The sequence below is a fragment of the Heteronotia binoei genome, chromosome 2 (assembly GCF_032191835.1).
Source record: "Heteronotia binoei isolate CCM8104 ecotype False Entrance Well chromosome 2, APGP_CSIRO_Hbin_v1, whole genome shotgun sequence".
NCBI classification, from domain to species: Eukaryota; Metazoa; Chordata; class Lepidosauria; order Squamata; family Gekkonidae; genus Heteronotia; species Heteronotia binoei.
The window spans coordinates 182,614,965-182,635,155 of NC_083224.1; the positions used below are offsets into that span (position 1 = coordinate 182,614,965).

A 20,191-nucleotide genomic window follows, 5' to 3' on the forward strand; every position below is an offset into this window, starting at 1 on the left:
CTTTTTAGGTGTCAGGTAAAGATAATTCTAGTTCTGTCCAGTGGCTGAGACTGCTGAGTGATGTGTGTAACTACTGTACCTGGAGCTCTTTTGGTTAATTAACTGGATTTGTAACTTTAATATGTTATTATATGTTTTAAGATAATTGGCCTTTATGGATGCCTCTTGGCAGAACAGCAGAAAATGTTTTCAGGGAATTATTATTATTATTATCTGTTTATTTATATTCCATCCGTTTTCCATAGGGGCTCAGAGCGGAGCACAACATGAATAATAAAATCACAATAAAATCAACATAACAATAAAACAGCATAACAGTAAAACCAGTTTCAATATACAGTCCAACAGAATAGTTCAGCAGGACCAGATGGCATAACAATACGATGCAGCAAAACAGCGCAGTAGGATAGTCCAACCGATCTAATGAATAGACGCCCACCACCACACCCAAAAACCTTACGGAACAGCTCCATTTTACAGGCCCTACGAAAAGCTAGCAAGCCAGGTAGGGCCCGGATCTCAATAGGGAGCTGATTCCACCAGGTTGGAGCCAGGTCTGAGAAAGACCTGGCCCTCTTAGAGGCAAGACGGGCATCTCTTGGGCCGGGGACAGTCAGAAGATCTTGGGAGGCCGAACAAAGCAACCTCCGAGGCATATACGGGGAGACAGCCCCGCAGGTATGTTGGTCCCAGGCCGCGTAAGGCTTTAAAAGTCAGGGCTAATACCTTGAAGCTAATCTGGTACTCTATAGGCAGCCAGTGCAGACCGTGGAGCAGCACCGGCCGCGTGCTCACCTGTACAGGTGATGTAGTCAGCAGGTGAGCAGCCACATTCTGCACTTGCTGTAGTTTCCGGATCAGCTTCAAGAGCAAGCCAGCATAGAGTGAGTTACAGTAGTCTAGTCTGGAAGTGACCATTGCATGGGTCACTGTAGCCAGGTCTTGAGGGGAAAGATATGGTGCTAGCTGCCTGATCTGCCGTAGATGGAAAAAGGCAGACCCAGCAGCTGCCGTGACCTGGACCTCCATAGAAAGTGAGGCATCCAGGATCACTCCCAGACTCTTCACCTGTTGGGTCGGCACTAACACAGCGCCGTCCAAGGTTGGGAGCTGGGTGCACAACCCCGCCCCCCCCTCAATTCAGGCACAGGACCTCCATCTTAGTTGGATTTAACTTCAGTCGGCTCTGCTGCAACCATCCCGACATTGGTGCAGTAACTAAAGAGATTATGTACAATTGTAAATGAGGTGATCCATAATCATCTTTGTAGGCAGACTCAGGTGGGTAGCTGGGTTGATCTGAAGAAATAGAACAAAGTTTGAGTCCAGTGGCACCTTTAAGACCTGCAAAGTTTAATTCTGGGTATAAACTTTCTGTGTGCATGCACCCTTCTTCAGATGTTTTCATGCTAAGTCACTCAGTTCTCACTCATAACCACAATCTATTGTTAACTCATTTATTATTTCTATGCTGATTTGCTGCTAATCACTGCATTATTCCAATCTTTGCTGTACTTATACATCTTGCCTCTAATTAGCCTTCCTGGCAACTAACCTCCCTTTCCCCCCAAATGTAACGTTTGCAAAGATGTGATTCAGTGTATTTAAAGAAGTGTGTATCTACAGAGATGAATTGTGCTTTGTCTTCACAGTTCTTGCTTATTCCCAGAATTGAATTTTGTTGGTCTTGGGGGTGCCACTGGACTCAGTCTTTGTAGACAGTTCAATAAATAAAGTGAGAGGTAGGAATCTTGTTGGCATGTTTTCATTAACATCTGGATTCCTGACTCCATTGTTCATTATTTTTCAGTGTCTTCGTTCCTAGGAATACTTGTTCCATAGGGACTTTTCTATAACAGCTGGGCATAAGGACTTGTTGGTACCTTCTGATAGAATAGGTATATTGATATGATATGGAAAGTTGACCACTAGTTCATTGACATAACAAGGGCTTTTTTGAGCAAGAAAGCACAAGAACGCAGTTCTGGGTGACTTGGCATCAGTGGGGTGTGACATAATATGAAATAATACGAAAACGAGTTTCTGCTGGGCTTTTTCTACAAAAAAAAGAGCCCTGGATATAACCAAAGTGAAGGTCTCAAAACAAGGGAGAAAAGTCAAAAAGCTTGTGATTCATTTGAAGCAATAATTATTTATTATTTATTTATTACAGCAGAGAAAAGGAGGAGGGTAAAAACCACAACAGCTTATATTAAGAATAAATAAGTGTGGGTCATTGCTTCTGCGGAGCAAAATTGTAATTTCTCCCATCAAAACATCAAGTACATCAGCTTCTAGACGGTGCGGAAACCTGGATGCAAACCAGTCCGAAGCTGCCCATCATTGCACGCAAATTTATTTTCTTTGTTTCTGAGGACTGAAAACAGAATACCTTTTGGTTAGATGTCAAAGGCTTGCCATTTTGCTCGCTGCTAGTCTGCTTACTGAAAGAGTTGCCGTTAACATAGAAAGCTGATGCCTAGAGATTGTATTCTCTCCCTATTCATTCTAATTTGACTTGACTCTGTTCTTACAGCCATGTTCAGCTTATGGTAACTCCATAATTTTTGGCTGGGGAGTGAGGCACAACTACTACTCTTCAGATTGCAATGTTCATCATCCATCTTCTTGTGAAGCCCCACATTGGGACTGTGCCTGCACAGGCTGGCTGAGGACAGATCTTCAAAAGAGAGAGATGTATATTTTTTTACAATGATGGTGAACATCAATGAAGTGCACTAGAAAGCTTCCTTGCAGCCAGTTTGATGTAGTGTGTGGACTCTGGGAGAACTAGGTTTGATTCTCCACTCATCCAGATACACCTGCTGATGTGACCTTGAGTCAGTCACCAGTTCTCGCAGAGCTGTTCTTCTCAAGAGCTCTCTCAGCTTCACCTACCTCACAAGGTATCTGTTGTGGGGAGGGGAAGGAGTCTGAAGGAAGAGTGTGTGTTAGAATTTACATGTACCTACCATTAGAGCTCTTGATGCGTTGGGTGGCGAATGCTGCACAGGTGCCAACTCCAAATGGGGTGGTGTGCCCCTTTTTTGAGTTTTAAGTTAAAAAGAAAATGTCTGTGGCTAGCCTGTGCAGGTACAGTCCTCCCAGTGTATATCTGCACAGAAGACGTTGGTGAATAACAGTTATAGCTAAATGCAACTCTGTTTTATTTCACTATTTTTGTCCATTTGCCCACCTGCTGTGTCACTTGAAGTGATAATATGAATTTGCCCTTTTATTTTGTAGCTTTGAGTATTCTCTCTCATAATTTTTAAAAATGTTCTGAAGATTTGCTGTCAAGTATACCACGACTCAAATATTGTGGTCTAGAACAGCTGAAATAATGCAGTCCCTTTCCGCACATCAATCCCATTTAATGAAGCTTAGTGCGTGCTTGTCTAGTATGAAAGGGGCCCTAATATCTTGAATTGATAGTCCTGCTGATTTAAAGCAAGGCCTTACTACCTAACACAACTTTTTCCTTAATTTAATCATGTAAGTCATACAATCTGCATAAAAGGCTAATGAAATATTACTTCAGGGCCAGTAGTATCTCCATTGAACAAAAGGTGCTGACTCAGATCCATTCGCTGTTCTTAACTCAGCATTCCTATTTTTCCTCACTTCAGTATTTCTTGTCACTAAAAGCTGTGATTTAAAAGGGAACAATCCCTGTTTTTTTTTTTAAAGTTGACATAAGAGCTGAGCAGTCTGTTAAGACACTATGCTATTTATCTTGAACTACTTAAATAAACACTCTTTGTTGAGTTTTCATTGCTGTTTGTTGGAAGTCTTTTCAAGTTTTTTTTTTAACACCTTCACTTTGAATTAAAAGGCTTGGAGGAACTGAGTTTTTGAATGTTTCTATAAATATTTAAACCAGGGTTGTCAAACTTGTTTGTTATGAGGGGCTGGATCTGACATAAATGAGACCTTGTCGGGCTCGGCCATGTGTGCCATAAAATGTAATGCCAGGTAGTGGAGATACAAAATTTATAAAGTACACAGACAAATGCAATTAAAGATTTTTTAAAAACTGAAAGTAAAACATTAAAAGATTAGTGCACTCTTGCAATATTTTGTTTATTTAACAGTCTCTGATAACTTTGCTCTGAATTATTGCATCAAAATCTGGAGACAGTGTCTGTGCTGCTGCAATCTTGAGTACGCTGCACAGGTGTTGTTCATGTGTGTATCTGTAAGTTGCAAACCTACTTTTGATTTAGTGATATTGATTACAAAAATCTTACGGTCAATGCTTTGAGTCTAAGACCCAGAGGAAAATATGAAATGGATCTTCATAGCACATTATGAACATACACAGCTTTCCTTCTTCTACCCATCAAAAAAATGGGAAAAACCAAGCTCTATTTTCCACTTTGTCTGCATTTTATCTTGCAAGGAGTAAAGTTCATGTTCTTTTAATGACCTGGAAATACTATGGAAAAGTAGGCATTATGTAGAAAGACTAAGCCTGGGTGAGCAGATCAATTACTCAGCCACCTCATTTCTGCTGCTGTCTACTCAAAACTTCATGCATGCCTAACACAGATTCTAAAGATACAGAACTATGATTAATGGCATTACACTTTCATCATCCATATTTCTGCATGAGAAACACTAGTAGGGGGGAAAGCTAGTAAAATGAACTCCTAATTTTCCAGGATTAAAATAATAGTAATTGCTTGCTAGGAAGTTCCATTTTAATTATTAGCCTAGGATCAGCAGAGAGATAGTATATCAACACCTAATTTCTTTAAATGAAACTAAGTCCTTGGGGCCAGATGAACTGTGTCCAAACATACTAAAAGAACCTGTAGATGTAATTTCTGAGCCTCTGTCCATTATTTTTGAGAATTCTTAGAGAACATGTGAGGTGCCGGAAGATTGGAGGAGTTGTCCCCCATCTCCAAGAAGGGGAAAAAGGAGGATCCGGGTTACTATTGATCTGTCCGCTTGACATCTATACCTGGAAAAGTTTTAGAACAAATCATCAGTCAGTCCTGGAATATTTAGAAAGGATGGCTGTGATTACTAAGAGCCAACATGGGTTTCTCAAGAACAAGTCATGTCAGACTAACCTTATTCCTTTTTAAAGTTAATACCTTGCTAGATCAGGGGGAATGCTGTAGACATAGTTTATCTTGATTTCAGTAATGCTTCTGATAAAGTTCTACATACTATTCTTGTTGACAAGTTGGCAAAATGTGCTTTGGATCCTGTTACTGTTCGGTGGATCTGTAACTGGTTGACAGATCACACCCAAAGAGCGCTTGTGGATGGTTCCTCATCCTTTTGGAGAGGAGTGACAAGTAGCGTACTTCAAGGATCTGTCCTGGGACCTGTTTTGTTCAACATCTTTATAAATGATTTGGATGACGGAATAGAGGGAATGCTGATTAAATTTGCTGATGATACTAAATTGGGAGGGGTCGCAAATATAGTAGAAGACAGAGACAGGATCCAGAATGATCTTGACAGACTGGAAAACTGGGCCAAAACAAATAAAATGAATTTTAATGGGGATAAATGTAAAGTCCTGCATTTATGTAGGAAAAATCAAATGCATACTTATAGGATGGGGAGACTTGTCTTGGCAGTAGTATGTGTGAAAAGGATCTGGGGGTCTTATTGGACCATACACTGAACATAAGTCAGCAGTGTGGTGTGGTGGCTAAAAAGGCAAATGCAATTTTGGGTTGTATCAACAGAAGTATAGTGTCCAGATCATGTGAAGTGATGGTATCACTTTCCGTTGCTCTGGTTAGACCTCACCTAGGACTGTATTCAGTTTTGGGCTCCACAGTTTAAGGACAAACTGGAACGTGTCCAGAGGAGGGCAACAAAAATGGTGAGGGGGGTCTGGAAACCAAGTCCTATGAAGAAGCTCAGAACGTTTAGCCTGGAGAGAAGATGACTGAGACTTGATATGATCACCAACTGGCCCTCATAACAAATGAGTTTGACACCGCTGGATAGCTGCTTTGCATGGGTTGTAACACATTTTAAACAAGATGCTGAGTGAGTGCGAAGTTGCAGGCAATTGCTGTTGCCTCACCAGTGTCCCATTAATGTCACGGCTTAGAAACCTGGGTCTGATAGTTTTGAGATACGTGGGGAGGGGGCTGTACAATCTGACAGTGATGTGTAAAAACAGTTCTTCCTTAGTAGTGCTTGTATTCCACCCCCCCCCCCCACTTTCTAACTCTGGAATTGAGATTTTTTTAAAAACTGGGCTGCACAAAGATGTGGACCCTAAATTATAGAATAGCTTTTTTTTTTGCTAACATGCCATCAGTCAAAGGTCTCTTTAACAGCACATTATGACAAAGCACATATCTTGCAAATTTTGTCAGTTGCTTTAAATTACAGTATTTGATTTAGCAAGTGTTCTCCTCTATCAATAACCTCTTTCATTTTGATGCTTTGTACTTTTAAACTAAAAATAATGCAAGCTCTCCATTTCTTCAAGTAGAGATAGATTCCAGTCCTTTTAAGTAGCCTTTTAAAGGTGAGAGAGCATTAGCTGATGAAGAAATCTAATTGGCTAAATGGCCTAGAGTGTTTTCACAATAATCTGATGCATGCAGCTTAAATTTGCTTGATTAGCTGTGGGTTATTGTATGCTTTGAAGGGTTAAGAACAGATTCATATGTTCAGAAAAGGCATATGGGGTTCTCCTGGGACCAAGACTTTAGAGTACAAGTGAAGAATTGCATGGCTAAAATGTTTCTCACATTAAAATCTCTCTTTGTGTGGAAATGTAGAATAATGGGACAAGGCCAGATGAGAGCTTTTTAAGAACAGATTCCTCAACCAATCATGCTTAAGTACACCATATGTACACGAAGGCCTCCAAGGAGTTACAGACTTGGCCATGGAATGTGTTTTGCAATAGTGTACCATGGCTGAACTGTATGAATATGAATTACTTCGGATAATGTATTGTTATATACTTTTCAGGAATTTAATAAATGCTGTGAATCTCCAGATGGCAGGAAAATATGTTTCTGCTGCCTTGGATTCCAGAATGACTTTTTAATATGTTTCAAAATGGATTTTTTTTTTAAAAGGAATTTAGAAATAAATGAAATTGTGTGAATGTACTAAATGTCTATAAGGTCACAGAATTAAGCTTTCCTTGGCATAAAGGGTCACTTTTTTTCTTTGTTAGAAGACCTACTGAATATATTCCCCAAGGAAAGCAATATTGCTATTTTTTCCACTGATTTTATTTTCTGGAAAAATGTTTACTGTTCTTGTACCAGCTAGAAGTTTAACAACTTCAGCTAGTACTCCCCCCCCCCCCCCCTTCTTGATAATTTTTATGCCAAAGTGATTTTTTAAAAACAATGCTTGGTCAAAGATAACTACTCTTCTTTGTTTCTCTAGCATGTTTTATTAGATGAACATCTTGCAGCTGAGACAGGCATCTGAATCTGAAAAAATCTTTTGCTGAAACAGATAATTAAGACTTGACCTGCAATAAGAACAAAGCTGGCTACTCTGTTATTTTTTTGTATACTCCCACTTTAAATGGGGCAGTACAGAATATGGACCGTGCTTTCCATTTTAAGAACACTATCTTTGAAGGTTACATTATTTTATATATCTTAGAAGCATTTCAACAAGTACACATTAAAAACTGAGAGAGTGCTTTAAAAAAATCCCTATCAAATAATGTGGTATTTCAGATTTGTATATACCCCTTATCTGAAGTAATTCAGGGACTCTTATCTTGGAGAACTGGGTTTGATTCTCCACTCCTCCACATGGAACTGCTGGATTGACCTTGGGTCAGTCATAATTCTGTGTCGGAGGCTGTTCCTCTCGAGCAGTTTCTGTCAGAGCTCTCAGCCCCACCCATCTCATAGGGAAAAACATCAACAACCTCAGATATGCAGATGATACCACTCTAATGGCAGAAAGTGAAGAGGACCTAAAGAACCTCTTGTTGAGGGTGAAAGAGGAGAGCGCAAAAGTAGGTTTGAAACTCAGCATCAAAAAAACTGAGATCATGGCATCCGGCCCCATCACTCCTTGGCAAATAGAAGGGGAAGACATGGAAGTAGTAACAGACTTCACATTCCTGGGATCCAAGATCACTGCAGATGGTGACTGTAGCCATGAAATTAAAGACGTTTCCTCCTTGGGAGGATAGCTATGGTGAATGTAGGCAGTATAATAAAAAGTAGAGACATCACCCTGTCAACAAAAGTCCATATAGTCAAAGCGATGGTATTCCCAGTAGTAATGTATGGCCGTGAGAGTTGGACCGTAAGGAAGGCCGAGTGCAGAAGAATAGATGCTTTTGAGCTGTGGTGCTGGAGAAGAATCTTGATAGTCCTTTGGACTGCAAGAAGATCAAATCATCCTAAGGGAAATCAACCCAGACTGTTCCCTGGAAGGTCAGATGCTGAAGCTCAAATCCTTTGGCCACCATATGAGAAGGGAGCATTCACTGGAGAAGATGCTGATGCTGGGAAAGACAGAAGGCAAAAGAAGAAGGTGATAGCAAAAGACGAGATGGCTGGACAGCGTTACTGATGTAACAAACATGAATTTGAGCAGATTTGGATGATGGAAGACAGGAGGGCCTGGCGTGACTTTGTCCATGGGGTCGCAAAGAGTCGGACTCGACTGTGCAACTGAACAACAAAAGGTTTATTCCTCCTTCATTCCTTCCTCCTCCCCCTTTGGAAGATGGCACAGCAACAGTGGCCATTACAGAAACCAAGATTACATCACATAGCATGGCTAAATCATTTCTGAAAGGGCCCATGTCAAAAGAACAAGGCATATGTATCAAGTTATAGTAGTGCAACTTTAATATTTTGCTACCCAGAGCTTATTTAATGAGCTGTGAAGGTACGTCTGTTGGTAATTGATGCACGTAAACTTGTAGCAGTCATCAAGGAAAAGGGGAATCTCAAGCCAAATGGTAATTGTCCTTGACGTAAGGTCACTCCACAGTCTGCAGTTGCCACTAGGTGGAAAATTGGGGACTTAGGTTGAGATTTTTTTTTATTAAAACATTTAAAATTTCTAGGGTTGCCAGCCTCTAGGTGGTAGCTGGAGATCTCCTGGAATTACAACTGAGCTTTTGGTGACAGACTAGTTCACCTGGAGAAAATGGCTGCTTTGGAAGGTGGACTTTATAGCATCATGAGCCATTGAAGTCCCTCTCTTCATGCCATCCCTAAAAACTCCAGGTATTTCCCAGCCTGGAGCTGGCAACCCTGTTTATACCTCACCTTTCCCTTTGAATCAAGGCGACTTACAGGGAAAATATTATGGATTATAACTGCATAATTGTTTTAAAAAACCCAGCGCCTCCCTCTGCTAAAAGGTGCTTGCTGTTTATCATATCTCATCAAAAGCCGTAGTAAACAGGTGAACCTTGCAGTGCCTCCCGAGGCTCTCCTTTGAGGGGGGCTCCTCTTACCTCTTCAGAGAGCCCATTCCACAGAGTGGGAGCCACAACAGAAAAGGCCTGGGTTCTGAGCAATGCCAGGTGGGCCACCGTAAGTTAGGTGGCAGCCTGATGATCACAGGTGGAACCTAGGAATGTGTCAGTAAGTCTGGAAGAGCCCATGGCACTCCTAATTGATTCCTTTAGGATAGATAACCTTCTGCTATTTGACTGCTGCCCAGTGAAACTTCAAGCAATGCCAAGATTAAAGAATAGTTGCTCTTTATTAAAGACTAATTGCTCTTCATTATCCTTGCAGTCATGCTGAGGAGCCATTCAAGAATCAGAACTTGATTCTCTCTCTTAGCTTTCGAAGCTGGGAGAACTGCAACTTGGAACCAAATCTGAGCTTCCAGCCTGCCTGGTTCTTTTGTATAAGGATGAGTCAGCAGACATAATTATCCTGGGGAGAGCAGCCACTGGGAATGTTCTCACATGTTTTCAAAAGTATGTTCTTTGTGTTATTTTTTCCTAGCATTTGTAAGCAACTGCAGCATGCTAGTAGAATTGCAGCATTCTAGAGAGCCAGTTTGGTGTAGTGGTTAAGTGTGCAGATTCTTATCTGAGAGAACCGGGTTTGATTCCCCACTCCTCCACATGCACCAGCTGGAATGACCTTGGGCTAGCCATAGCTCTGGCAGAGGTTGTCCTTGAAAGGGCAGCTGCTGTGAGAGCATTTTGTGATGGTATACAGAGTACTCAGGCATTTAAGAAAAGATAAAATACAAGCTTGGAAATATTCAAAAAACAGTCAGTTCAAGACCCCTTCTTTACATAATCCTCACAAATTCTCCTAGCTGCCACCATAAATTTGGCACAATTAATTACGAATTGGGGGTTAAAATCTGATAACAGCATATTTCTGATTTTGAAATCAGAAAACCCGAGACATCCCTCCAACAAAGAATAAATGTACCTGGCTCGTATGCCAGGGTATAGGCCACATCCAAACAAAACATGGTCAGTCGTTTGAACTTTATCTGCACCACAAGGACAAACCCGCTCAGCCATAGGCACCTTTCTAAAGCGTCCCTCAACGACTGCTAAAGGAAAGATATTGCAACGGGCCATAGAAGGTAGGTAGGTAGGTAATTTTATTTATATCCCGCCCTCCCCGCCGTAGCAGGCTCAGGGCGGCTAACAACATCATTCAGTTATACAAAAAACAAAGTTACATTTAACATTAAAATTCTGATAAATTTAAAATTAATTAATTAATTAATAATAAAAGTGCTAATGCTGCTTGTTCTTTTTTATGATGGCGGTAATCATTAGCAACTACTTTCTTCATCAGCGAAAGCCAGTCGAAAGAGGAAAGTTTTGCAGGCCCTGTGGAATTGATCAAGGTCCCGCAGGGCCCGCATTTCCTCTGGAAGTTGGTTCCATAGGTTCGAGGCTACAGAGGAGAAGGCCCGATTGCGGGTGCATTGCAGCTTCACCTCTCTTGGTCCGGGGGTGGTCAACAAGTTTTTTCCAGCTGACCTCAGTGCTCTCTGGGGTTCATATGGGGAAAGACGGTCCCTAAGGTAGACAGGTCCTCGACCATATAGGGCTTTAAAGGTAATGACCAGCACTTTGTAACGAACCCGGAATATAACCGGCAGCCAGTGCAGCTCGCGCAGCCCAGGCCGTATGTGCTCCCATTTAGGGAGCCCCAGCAACAGTCTGGCCACTGCGTTCTGCACCAGCTGCAGCCTCCGGGTTCGGTACAGAGGCAGCCCCATGTAGAGGGCATTACAGTAATCCAGTCTCGAGGTGACCGTTGCATGAAGTACCGTTGCCAGGTCTTGGCGCTCTAGGAAGGGAGCCAACTGCCTTGCCCGCCTCAAATGGAAAAAGGCTGACTTGGCAGTGGCTGCTATCTGGGCCTCCATTGATAATGAAGGCTCCAGTAGAACTCCCAGACTCCTAACCCGGTGCGCCGCTTTCAGCGGCGCCCCGTCGAAGACTGGCAGAGGTATTTCCCCTTCCCGGGCGCCCCGACCCAGACAAAGGACTTCTGTCTTCGCTGGATTCAGTTTCAGCCCACTCTCCCTCAACCACGTTGCCATATCCTGCAAGGCCCGGTCTAAATTCTCAGGGACGCAGTCAGGCCGGCCGTCCATCAGCAGAAAAAGCCCTTCTGTGGGATGGTATTGTTAGAGTTGAGAGATAGGGGGCTGGAGCTAACATATATCTCCTTAAAGGGGGAGCTAGATAATCCGGGACCTTGGCAATATCATTCTGTCTCTCAATGTCTTGTAGTCTCTGTTTGCCTATGGCCCTGGCTTGATCCAGGGCCATTATCTGGAGAGATTCAGGTGAAAAGCCAAGCGTAGACAATTTCTGATGGATGGCTATAACCCAAGAGGAACAATAACTATCCTTTAAAATCAATGATGTGATATTCGTGGGGCAATGGCTGAGATTAAGCCAAGTGGTGATTGAAAGTAGGCTCACCCTAGCCTCTATCCTTAGCAAGCCAGTTTCCAAGCATAGTACTGCATTGGAAACACAGGTTGGAAAGTGGAAAATGGCTCTCAAGAATTTGGACTGAATTTTCTCAAGGGGATCAAAACTTGATAAGGATGGACCCAACATAGTTCCATAAGTGAGTTGGGGTATTGTTTTGGCCAAGTAGAGTTTTAATGCAACTGGTATAAAATGCCCCCCTTTCGTGAGAAAAAACCTAATGGTGGCCTGGGTCGATTTGTGACCAGAATTGGCAGCATATTTGTGGTGAGCCTTCTTTGACCCTGAGGACTGAATCATGAGCCCCAAATATTTGTATATTGTTACCTGTTGTAGACTATGGCCATTTATATTCCATCTTGGACGCTATAGCTTGGACGCTATTTAAAACTATAATCCTAGAAGCTCAGATAAAATACATACCACAAGTTAGGAAAGGCACAAACAGGCATAAGAAAAGGCCTGCGTGGTTAACAAACAAAGTAATGGAAGCTGTAAAAGGTAAGAAGGACTCCTTTAAGCGGTGGAAAACCAGTCCAAGTGAGATTAGTAAAAGGGAACACAGGCTGTGGCAAATCAAATGCAAGACTGTGATCAGGCAGGCAAAAAGGGACTATGAGGAGCATATTGCAAAAAACATAAAGACCAACAATAAAACTTTCTTCAAATATATTAGAAGTAGGAAACCAGCCAGGGAGGCAGTGGGGCCCTTGGATGACCATGGCGTAAAAGGATTACTGAAGGAGGATAGGGAAATGGCTGAGAAGCTAAATGAATTTTTTGCCTCCGTCTTCACTGTAGAAGACAAGAACTTTTTGCCCGCCCCAGAACCACTAATTTTGGAAGGGGTGTTGAAAGACCTGAGTCAGATTGAGGTGACAAATGAGGAGATCCTACAACTGATAGACAAATTAAAAACTAATAAGTCACCGGGTCCGGATGGCATACATCCGAGAGTTCTGAAGGAACTCAAAGTTGAACTTGTGGATCTTCTAACAAAAATCTGTAATCTTTCATTGAAATCTGCCTCCATTCCTGAGGACTGGAAGGTAGCAAATGTCACCCCCATCTTTAAAAAAGGTTCCAGAGGAGATCCGGGAAATTACAGGCCAGTCAGTCTGACTTCAATACCGGGAAAGTTGGTAGAAACCATTATCAAGGACAGAATGAGTAGGCACATTGATGAACACGGGTTATTGAGGAAGACTCAGCATGGGTTCTGCAAGGGAAGATCTTGCCTCACTAACCTGTTGCATTTCTTTGAGGGGGTGAACAAACATGTGGACAAAGGAGACCCGATAGATGTTGTTTACCTTGACTTCCAGAAAGCTTTTGATAAAGTTCCTCATCAAAGGCTCCTTAGAAAGCTTGAGAATCATGGAGTAAAAGGACAGGTCCTCTTGTGGATCAAAAGCTGGCTGAGTAATAGGAAGCAGAGAGTGAGTATAAATGGGCAGTCTTCGCAGTGGAGGACGGTAAGCAGTGGGGTGCCACAGGGCTCGGTACTGGGTCCCATGCTCTTTAACTTGTTCATAAATGATTTAGAGTTGGGAGTGAGCAGTGAAGTGGCCAAGTTTGCGGATGACACTAAATTGTTCAGGGTGGTGAGAACCAGAGAGGATTGTGAGGAACTCCAAAGGGATCTGTTGAGGCTGGGTGAGTGGGCGTCAACGTGGCAGATGCGGTTCAATGTGGCCAAGTGCAAAGTAATGCACATTGGGGCTAAGAATCCCAGCTACAAATACAAGTTGATGGGGTGTGAACTGGCAGAGACTGATCAAGAGAGAGATCTTGGGGTCATGATAGATAACTCACTGAAAGTGTCAAGACAGTGTGCGTTTGCAATAAAAAAGGCCAATGCCATGCTGGGAATTATTAGGAAGGGAATTGAAAACAAATCAGCCAGTATCATAATGCCCCTGTATAAATCGATGGTGCGGTCTCATTTGGAGTACTGTGTGCAGTTCTGGTCGCCGCACCTCAAAAAGGATATTATAGCTTTAGAGAAGGTGCAGAGAAGGGCAACTAGAATGATTAAAGGGCTGGAGCACTTTCCCTATGAAGAAAGGTTGAAACGCTTGGGACTCTTAAGCTTGGAGAAACGTCGACTGCGGGGTGACATGATAGAGGTTTACAAGATAATGCATGGAATGGAGAAAGTAGAGAAAGAAGTACTTTTCTCCCTTTCTCACAATACAAGAACTCGTGGGCATTCGATGAAATTGCTGAGCAGACAGGTTAAAATTGATAAAAGGAAGTACTTCTTCACCCAAAGGGTGATTAACATGTGGAATTCACTGCCACAGGAGGTGGTGGCGGCCACAAGTATAGCCACCTTCAAGAGGGGTTTAGATAAAAATATGGCTATTAGCCACAGTGTATGTGTGTATATAACATTTTTTGCCACTGTGTGACACAGAGTGTTGGACTTGATGGGCCGTTGGCCTGATCCAACATGGCTTCTCTTATGTTCTTATGTTCATCTCCTTAGCCTGGGTTTTGGGCCAAAAGCCATTACTTTTGCTTTCTGATAATTAATCTCTAAGAGGTTATGATCACAATAAAGACCAAATTGAGCTAATGCCCTTTTAAGGCCTACTGGTGTTCTAGACAGCAAGATTGTGTCATCTGCAAAGAGTAAGGCTACCAGTTGCCTATCTGCCAGGGAGGGGGGATGAGTATCAACTAGATGGAAGTTGCTGATCATATCATTAATAAAGATGGCAAAAAGGGAAGGGCCAGCATGCAGCCTTGCTTGACTCCTTTTAAAGTTGGAATAGGGTCAGTAAGGAGACCTTGCTTATTGCACCTGACCCTAATAGACGTGTTGGTATATAATGCCTGGATCAGGAATAAAAGTCTCCTGTCAATTGAGGTGGCACTTAGCTTCTCCCAGAATTTCCCTCTGGGAATGGAGTCAAAAGCAGATTTTAAGTCAATAAAAGCTGCATAAAGAGAAACCGTTCTGCTGGTTCCGTATTTTTCTATCAAATGTGATAGAATCAAATTATGTCCCAACGTGGATCGTCCTTCCCTAAACCCAGCCTGCTCATCTACCAAATACCGTTCTTGAATCAGCCAGCACTGCAATTTCTCTAGAAGATGGCTAGCGTATAGTTTGCCCAGAATACTCAAGAGGCTGATTGGCCTATAATTGGCTGGATTATCCTTCTGCCCGGACTTAAAAAAAGGAGTGATGATAGCCTCTCTCCAGGCCTCAGGTAAATCCCCTGTCAAATCTATATATGTAAACAATGGGGCCAAGAGAGAGGACCACCAGTCTATATTATCTTTCAATAGATCTGGGGGAATAAAATCAGGGCCTGGAGCTTTGCCTCTCTTGAGTTTACTGATCAAAGATCTAACTTCTCCAGCCGTCACTGGAGGCCAAGGTGACAGGTCTGAAAGGGCCTCATGAATCTGGGGAACTGCAGAATGGTGGGGATCAGAATACAGCACTTGAAAAAATGATTCCCAGTTCTTGGGGGTGACAAATGAGTCAATGGGGGAGATGTCTCTGCAGGAGTGGCTCGAGATCAATTTCCAAAACCCTGTCAAGATCTTCTCCTTGGATGACTGTATAATGCTATTCCACAGCACTTTCATGGCCTCATGCTTCTTTGTGGCAATCAGTTGTTTGTATAACTTCTTAGAGCATGAAAGATGGTATTGTGCACACAGAGAATCGAGGCCCTCAGAGTTCTTATATGCATGATACGCTGATTTTAGATCTCTTCTTGCTTGCTTGCATTCTTTATCGAACCAGGGCTTGGAGACGTTTTTGAATCTACGATGTTGAACAGAAGCATCTTGAACCAGTAATGGTTTTATGAGTTGGAGGAGATGGCCGAAGGGGATCAGAGGGTTCAAGTCACGGGGAGTATCCATAATTAATTTTCTATTGGAGCAAGCATCCTCCTTCTCCAGGGCTCCCCTCACTGTTTGTGCCAACTGATCGGACCACTTGGCGCGGCATTTCATTTGTTGGACTGGAACCAAATGTGGGCCCATCGTAATACTATGAAAAGTCTCTGGAACTAAAGGAGCTAGAGTGAGTAATAGTGGAAGATGATCGCTTTCTAGTTCGGGTAGAACTTGTAGGTGAAGAACCTTCGAAAGTAATCTTGGGCTGGCTAGAAAATAGTCGATAGTACTGCATCTAGTGCCGGCTAGAAAGGTGATCTCCCCAGGATAATCGCCTACTATGGGGCCATTCAATATGGAGAGGTCAAACCTTCTAGCCATCCTTGCTAAGCAAGCCCCTGCAAAATTTACCCTGGGGTCTTTTGAAAGGCGTCGAAGGAGAGTGGGATGGCGACTCACCTCATTGATGAAAGTAGGAAATCCAAACTTTCCAATAAGGATCTCATCATGAGGGCCTAGTCGAGCATTAAAGTCCCCTCCCATTAGGATCATATCAGCTGGAGTATCATTCAGAAGATTCTCTAAATGAGATTCGAAATCATTCCAGATTGCAAGAATGTCTGATTGTCTTTGATGGGGAGGTAAGTAGACGTTGATGAATAAAATAGTCTCTGTGTTAAAATGAAGGAGAACTGCCAATGTCCATGGGTTTGCATTATTTAAATATACACATTTACCTTTAATTGTTGAGGAGATTAGAATTTCCAATCCCCTTTTGAGCCTTCCAGTGCCTTCACCAGGGGTAGCCTTGTTAGTAAAACCATAGTAACCATCCAATAAAAGCTCCCCAGCTGTCCAGGTCTCTTGAAGAAATAAAATGTCATATGTCTTAAAGTGAGGGATGATCTAGGCTTCTCAGGCAGGCCCAGCCAGCTATGTTCCAGGAGATTATTTTAAGATGGTTTGGCTTCTCTATTTTACGCTGAATTGGCTGTCATACGTTTGAAGCTTCTACCAGGGAAACAGGGTCAGTGATTCCTTCGACTCCAGTAGGTTCATCTAAGATCGTATGCAAGACTGGGTTGTCTGGAGGGATAATCAGATTGGGGTTGTTGCCCTGCTGTGAGAGCCCTCTCAGCCCCTCACAAGGGTGTCTGTTGTGGGGGGAGAAGATATAGGAGATTGTAAGCCGCTGTGAGTCTCTGGGTCAGAGAGAAGGGTGGGGTATAAATCTGCAGTCTTCTCCTAGAATTGCGGTGTGCAAGCACCGAAATTGTTTTATTTATTAATTTGATTTATAAGCAAAGGGTTCGGTGCACGTGCAAGTAGCTGAGGTAGCTGGCAGAGCTTCCTACATATTGGTGACAGCAAAACCAAATTATTCCGCTTTTTGCTTAAAATGATGGTGAGCAGCTGATAGGAGGCAAGTAGATAGTAGAAACAGCCCCAGGTGGTAATCTGCAGCTTCTCTATCAGCAATACTTGTGGCTGTCTGTCTTTGTGAGCTTATAAAGCAGCAGACACTGCATTTTTTTAGACGTGGCAGATGCAACAAAGGATGAGTGCACTCAGTGGATATTGACACGGTAGTCTTAACTGCATCTCTGTTGGAAAAACCGGACATTGATGATCTTTGGATAGCTTTTGATGTATCCACTAATTTACGATACATGGCATCCCGCAAGGTTGCCAGCAGCCTTAGCCCTGAAAAGTTGAAGACTCTCCTTGTTTTCAACACATGCCAGGCCTTTTGACACTGTGTCCAGTTTTAATGGAAGGGGTAAAAGGATGAGTCGGAGCACTTGACGTATTTTTCCTAATGCTGCTCAGATATTTGCATTTTTGGCAGATTCCGCAACAACAGACATTACAGACAGCTTGACTGATCTAGAGTAATACACAATTCTTTTCAGTTGAATTGAAGATAGCAGCGTAAAAAAAGGTAAAAAGCAGCTGTTCACTGATTACCCCAAATAATATTGGTGGTTATCACTCAAGCAGTACTCCCTCAGCACACCTAAGGGGAAATACAACAAGCTGTACATAACTGGGGATGGTGGTGGTGGTAAGGTACTAGTTCAGTCTTTGTGCCTTGTCCAAGTTAATGGGGCTAGAACAGGCTACAACAAACTCATCTTCTTGAGCCTGAGTGGAAAATAACCTCTTTGGAAGAGGATGGGGAGCCTGCTGAATACTTTTGTCCTGCAGAAGAACCTCTTAGTGAGGAGTCTGAAACTACAGCTAACAGAGGGCACCTGCCTTTGAACCCAACTGAATATGGGGACACTGAGGCACACCCTTTAACCCATGCCTAGGCTTTGCCCTCTGTGAATGGGTGTCCTGGAATCATCCCCTGAACCCAGGAACAGGCAACTAATGGAAGCCACCTGCATATGGGCAGAGCCACTGCTTAGCAGCACAATGCCTCTTTTCCTTCAGGATAGGTTCGGAAGGTGAGATTTTGGCTTAGTTGTCCCCAGGATTAGGGGTTTTCACTGATTTACCACAATGGGTGGAGATGGTAGAAATTATGTAAAACCTAAAGAAGTTACCCGGAAGCCATTGATGCAGGTGCCCTTCAGTCATAGTCAACTTCTGGATAAGTTCTGCTGTTTCAGTGATTGATCTCTCACAGTTAGCAAAGGCTTAGGCTGTCTTCCCCAGCTAGATAGCTCCATGGCCTTGCTCATTTGCCTCTCTACTTCTGTAGTAGCAAGAGTGGTACAAATACATACAATGGTAGCAGTACCAGAAGCAGCAGTGTTCCATTTTTTAGCTGTTATGGAGAACAGCAATGGACCAAGAATGGATTGCTGTGTCCCAGGTTATATGGTAGCCGCAATAATTCTAATTAATATTGTTTTCATAGAATCATAGAGTTGGAAGAGACCTCCAGGGTCATCTAGTCCAACCCCCTGCACAATGCAGGAAACCCACAGATACATACCCCAAAATTTTTTATGACTTCATAGTGCATTCTAATATCAGAAAGACATGGGCCTGGATCCCCACTTGTTCCACGAAAGCTTTCTGGGTGGCCATGAGCCTGTCATGCTCTCTTGGCCTAATCTACACCGCAAGGTTGTTGTGAAGATAAAGTGGAGGAGAGAACGCTGTAAGCCACTGTGGGTCCCCGTTGGGGAGAAAGATGGGATACAAATGAATTGAATAAATAAATGTATTAGTATTTAGCATTGTTCATTGGCGGTTGTTGAGATGCAAAAGTGTTTAAAAGGTAACCACATGTGGAACGTTTGCTGAATGAAAATATGGTATTGTGTAGAGTGTTGCCTCAAGCGTATGGTTGAGCAATCCTGTATATTTTGGTTGTCTCCATTTCCCACAAGGACAGTAGTTCTCAGTTCTCTCTCTGAAGGGGAAGGACATTTTAGGATGGGTGATTCACATCAATCAGACACCCTCCAGAATTCTATTAACGTAGATTTAATGTAATATCCCTGCTGTTGTGTTGCTGGATTTCTGTGGCAAGACCTCTCTGGAAGATAAAAGTGCTCTCCCAAGAACCTTGGGAAAAGTCGTGTTTATTGAAATGGTTTTTGCTCTGATACTGGGGTTGCTGGATACCAGAAGGTCTGACTCTTAACATGTGTTCATTTCTTTCACTCTCAAGCTTCTTGCCTTTCTGGCCCATGTGTTGAATGTGTGCCCCACCAACGTCCTATCATTAACCCGCTACCTCTTGCCTTTTTATACTTGTCATGAGAAGAGTGTTGAAATGCGTGGGTGGTACTCCTTGTGGGGTTCTGCAGTTCCTGTAGCTTGACCTCACTATTGTGTGTGTGTGTGTGTATCCTTTCTGTGCTATTGTGTAATACCTCTCAAAGGAAGCCATAGTCTTTGTGGATGTGCTTAATTTTAGGCTTTTCTTGTTTCTTTTCTCTCGGCGTTGGCTGTAGTTGGCAATCAAAGTGTCTGTAAACAAAAATAGCTTTCTCATGCGCTTGGCATCACCATTAACAAGTGTGAGTTGAGCCTTAGTGTTCAGAGGCAGTACACTGCTGCGTGCTGAAGGCCAGGAAGATGCTTGGCCATCCATCATCATCATACGCAGCTTGATTTTCCAGAGGCATCTGGTTGGAGCTGGAGTGATGGACTGAGTGGTGTTTGATCTGATCCAGGAAGGCAATTTTTAACCTCAGGCTGCAACAAAATTAATTTGAAGAATTAATTCGAAGAGCACTGACTCACGAAAGCTCCTCCCCTGCCACAAATTTTGTGAAGTCTTTAAAGAGCTACTGGACTCTTGCTCTTTTCTACTACTGGACAAAAGCACCTACCCACCTTGACCTAAAATTAAAACCTGAAGGCACGTTTATTTCGTCAGCCAATTCAGTTCACATCAGCAAAGTTCAGAATAACGGCCTAGTTTTTCTTTGGATTTAA

The 20,191-nt window shown here is 42.8% G+C and overlaps 1 protein-coding gene across 2 annotated transcripts in view; it reads left to right on the forward strand.

Annotated features, from left to right (window-relative positions):
* ACBD6 (acyl-CoA binding domain containing 6) overlaps positions 1–20,191 on the forward strand; it is a 170,439-nt gene that overhangs the window by 8,520 nt on the left and 141,728 nt on the right. The gene's annotated exons all lie outside the window — the stretch shown is intronic.